The following is a 5264-nucleotide window of genomic DNA, read 5'->3' as shown; positions in this document are numbered from 1 at the left end:
GCAAACGCCCACAATATGGAGTGGGGCAGCTCGGACACTAACCGTAGGGGTGAGTGCCTTTTAGAATATATCATAAGTGCAGACCTGAGCATTCACAATGTCGGCAATGAACCAACGATCATTACTAGGGTCAGAGAGGAAGTTCTTGACATCACGATCAGCAACAGACTGGCCAGTCCCCTGATCGGCCAGTGGAAAGTCTCACCTGAGCCTTCACTGTCGGACCACAGGATTGTCCGGTTTGCACTGGGAGCTGCTTGTCAGACAGGTTACCAAAAGAGAAACCCCAGGAGAACTGACTGGGCCAAATATGAAGAGGTACTTAGACTGAACCTACCAAGAATAGAGGTACAGGGAAGAAAGGTAGATTGTATGGCGCTAGAGGACAGGGTTAATAAGCTGGACGGCACAATATTAGATGCCTTTACGTCCAGCTGTCCCGTGTCAAAGCCGAAAGGGAAGGCCCAGCCTCCCTGGTGGTCACGGGAACTCTCGGTTCTTAGGAAAGAGGTTCGCAGATTGTTTAACAGGGCAAAGCGCACCGGGAACTGGGAGGAATACTCAGTCAGTCTGACAAAGTACAATAAGGAGATCAGGAAGGCCAAGCGTAGCAGCTTCAGGACCTTTTGTGAAAACATTGCATCCACTCCTGTAGCTGCTAGGCTTCATAAAGCTTTGGCAAGGGACAACACAGGCACGAGGCTAGCAATAAGGCTACTTAATGGGACCATCTCAGGTACGGAACAGGAAAGGGCACTCGCCCTGTTGTCGGCCCACTTTCCGGACGCCATTCCCACCACTGGGGAAGCTATGTTCCGTGCGTACAGGCCATCCCCACCGGACTGGAAGTTGGCTAAGAGCCTTATAAACCGGCAAACGGTGCGGTGGGCTTTGGACTCCTTCGAACGGTACAAGTCCCCTGGGGTGGATGGTATATGCCCAGTGTTGCTGAAGCAGGGTGGAGAGCTCTTACTCCCACATCGCGTAGATGTTATGAGGGACAGTCTAGCGCTGGCCCACATTCCCAAGGTGTGGCAAAGGGCCAGGGTTATTTTTATCCCGAAGGTAAGTAAGAGAGATTACTCTCTTGCCAAGTCATTCAGGCCGATAAGTCTCACATCATTTATGCTGAAGGCAATGGAGAAAATTATTGACCATGAGATCAGGTTTAACACTCTGAAACAGACCCCTCTGCATTCCAACCAGCACGCGTACAGGGTGGGTAGATCCACGGACACTGCGCTGTATGCCTTAACGGAGGAAATACAAGGGGCCTTTGAGTGTGATGAGGTGGTGCTCTGTGCCTTCCTCGATATCGAGGGGGCCTTTGATAATGCCTCCCATTCGGGAGTTGATAGAGCTCTTGAGAAATATAACGTCCAGCCAACCATCCGGCGTTGGATAGCAAGGTTACTGCAGACCAGGATAGCCGAAACTGAAGGCGTTGACAGCGTTGTTCAAATACAAACAACAAAAGGGTGCCCGCAAGGGGGGAGTATTATCTCCTCTACTGTGGAGCTTAGTTGTGGACGAACTCCTACAGCTACTCACTAACGAGGGCGTTCGATGCCAAGGGTATGCGGACGACATAGTGATTATTGCTAGAGGGAAGTTCGCTAGTACTCTCTGTGACATCGTCCAAAGAGGTCTTAACCTTGCAAAAAGGTGGTGCGCAGATGTAGGGTTAAATATCAATCCCTCCAAGACAGCTATAGTCCCCTTCACCAAGAAAATAAATTTTCAGGGGATGAGGAACCTGACCCTGGACGGGGTCGCAATCAACGTCGCCACAGAGGTTAAGTATCTGGGGCTTACCCTGGACTCCAAGCTTCTGTGGAAGACCCATGTTGATGCGGTCACCTCCAAGGCCACCAGGGCAATTATGGTGTGCAAACGTCTGGCGGGCAAATCCTGCGGGTGCACCCCGAGGATCCTCAGATGGTTGTACACCATGATAGTGAGACCTATAGTAACGTACGGTGCGATGGCTTGGCATTCCAGGACTACTTTAGTAACGGTGAGGCAGACGCTCTCTAAGCTTCAACGTTTGGCATGTGTGTGCATTACGGGAGCAATGCTGGAACTCGAGCCACTGCACCTCTTAGTTGAACAGGTTGCAAAGCGAACCCTCCTCAACTTTGCTAGGGAGGGCTTCGGCAAAGGCAAGGTGGTATCATCTAGGAACAGGGACAAGCTAGGTACCCAGCTCCCCCCTGGCTCTTTTCCTCAGAGACGATATCAACAGACAGGTTTTCTTCAAAAGGAATTTCAGGACTTACACCTACAGCAAGGTGACCTGGTGTGCCTCTATTATGGAAAGGCACATACAGGCGAGCACAATACAGTGGTACACTGACGGCTCCAAAACACCTGCGGGGATTGGAGCAGGCGTGTACGGCCCCTGGCTGAAGCTTTCGGTGCCCCTGGGACCCTTCCCAAGCATATTTCAAGCGGAGGCTATGCCATCAGTTTGTGCGCTGAGATCAACATGAGTACGAATTATAGGGATGAAAGAATACTTATACTAAGTGATAGTCAGGCGGCACTTATGGCTCTCTCATCATTCGAGATCAAGTCCTCCTTGGTTTTGGAATGTGTCGAGAGGCTTAATGCTCTGGCGGAGGTCAATGATATCCAACTAATGTGGGTACCAGGGCACGCGGGGGTGGTAGGAAATGAGGAGGCTGATCACCTGGCCAGATTAGCTGCTTCCTCGGCCCCGATAGGACCCGAGCCCTTTCTGGCAGTGGGAGCAAGTACTATAAAGGATATGCTCAGAAGGGACATTAGAAAACTGAGGGAACTGCATTGGCGCGACACCATGGGTCAGCGTCAGGCGAAGAGCCTATTAGGAGGTTACAATCTGACAAGATACAGGCTACTCATGAATTTTCCAAAGGACAAACTGAGGGTAATTACAGGATTTTTGACCGGCCACTGTAGGCTGAGAGGGCACATGTATAAACTAGGTATCTGGTCCAGCGACCTGTGCCGCTTCTGCGATGCCGCCAGGGAAACTCCCCTACACCTTCTTGTAGAGTGTGAGGCCGTGGCGCGCAGGAGGCTTAGAAGCATAGGGTACGTCTGGCCAAGTGAGGAGCACATACACTCACTGTCCCCGGGGTCCATTATGAAGTTTTTAGACACTCTGGGGCTTGCTGAGGAGTTATGATGAGCTAGGGGCACAATAGACCCAGCGGTCGCAGTGCATTACCCAACCAACTATCTATCTATCTATCTATCCACACAAACCGCAGACAGCGCAATTGTCAGTTTCCTTTTTTGTACAAAAATGTTAGGTCTTTTGGAAAAGTTTTCAACTGTTATGACAATAGGCCGATGATGGCTGCCACCGACATAACCTTGATTGCATTCCCAGTGCACGTTCCCACTTATATTCGAGAAAGACAAATCGAGTACCGACAGGCTTCCATGACCTGCTCTATTTACAGCAAAGGTAGGACTACCATTATTCAAAGAAACCATACCAGCTTTAGTGGCAGCATTGATAAGAACTCTCCCCTTTGGATCATCACTCTTACTCCCCCAGATACGCATTTTGGCATTGAAATCGCCAAGCAAAAGAACCCCCTTCTTGCCCTCTTGCAAAAAAATTAAAAGTCTATTTATTTCATAGTCCACTCCATCCACTCAGTTTTTAATTAATAAGTTAAAATACATTAATTTGTACCCCTCCCTAATATCCCCAAGCGAGAACACCTCTTGAAGAACCACAATATCAATATTGTTATGTTCATTAAAATAATCAATGTAACTTCTAACTTCTTTTAAGCTCTGACAATTAAGCTGCATTATTTTGATCGACATCATTGTTAGAGTTAATACGTAGTCTATCATTCATACTATCCATTATAGCATAATTCAAAACCTTTACGATCGGTTCGCCCGCTTCCATGTTAAATTTTTCATTAAGAGGTTTAGTAACTTTTCTATTTCTGTCACTTTATCCCACTTTGGACTATCAAAAACTGGTTCAGTATTTTCTTTAGCCCTGATTATCTTTTTGCAATCCTTGCGCTGGCTAATATTTTGTTTAACCACCTGGCTGTACTTTCTTTTTATGAACACTATTATGAATGTTACTTTCACGTTTACTAAGAATTGGAAAATTACTTTCATCATCCAAGATTGAAAACCTATTATCAGACAAGGAGTCACCATAAGTGTCGTACATTTCGCGTCTGGACATTTTTTAATGGTCATAACCTCAATCACTTTTTGCTCCCTTTCCCAGCTGGGACACCTATCTTTGTTAACCGAAACATGATTATTGCTCCCACACAAAATGCAGTTTATATTATTGCTCGTACATTTACCTACATACTTATCATCCTTACCACATATTATACAGCGATTTCTGGCTCTACAAGGTATGACCCAGTTTGCCGCAATTGAAGCATTTTTTAGCTGGGGAAAAAGTGGTTTACTTTGAAATTTACGCAGAAAATCTTAATGGTATATGGTACTCAGGTATATAATTACCCTCGAAGCCAATCTTAATAGACAAGGTAGGTACAAATTTCTCTTTGTTAACAGGATCCCTCCTAGTGATGCGAGACTTCACTTTGATGCTCGCTTGAATATCATCAAAAATTTAGTCTTCCAAAAAATCAAAAGGAACCTGGCGAATCACCCCATATGTTTCAGTGAAACTCCTGGGAATGAATACCCCGAATACCCCCGCCCCCCCCTGAGTTCGCAATTGCTAACACTATTGTTAGCACTTTCAACAGAATCAAAGAAAAACTTATACAACGATTTCCCAATCGCCAAAATATTGTCCATACTTTTGACATTCACTTTTCTTTTATCTATACATATAATAAAATTGTAACAGGTCGATGTCTGTACATTATAGATATTAAAGAAAAATTAATGCGGGGGGTCTTTATTAGAGCACCAGAAGGCAAATCAACCATTTTTAGAATTTTTGTCTGTCTGTCTGTCTGTCTGTCTGTTTGTCTGTATGTTCGTTCGCGCATCACTCGAAAACGAATGCATGGGTTTGAATGCAGTTTTCACCGATGTATTGCTAGAGGTCTAACTTAAAATATAGGAAGAAAAAAATTTGAGAGTTGCCACCTGTTTGAAAATTGGAGTTTAAGTAAATTGATAAGAAAAAATTAATATTGCAATATGGGCGTCAAAAGAAAGAGGCTGAAGAAGGCTTACAGCCAAAAATATTTTTTTAGAGTTGCCACCTGTTTGAAAATTTACATTTAATTCAATTTATAAGATAAATT

Source organism: Rhagoletis pomonella, unplaced genomic scaffold (assembly GCF_013731165.1).
Source record: "Rhagoletis pomonella isolate Grant_MI unplaced genomic scaffold, Rhpom_1.0 Rhpom_scaffold_00009, whole genome shotgun sequence".
Classification (NCBI taxonomy): domain Eukaryota; kingdom Metazoa; phylum Arthropoda; class Insecta; order Diptera; family Tephritidae; genus Rhagoletis; species Rhagoletis pomonella.
The sequence above is the reverse complement of the archived record's forward strand: the minus strand, read 5'-3'. Positions refer to the sequence as shown.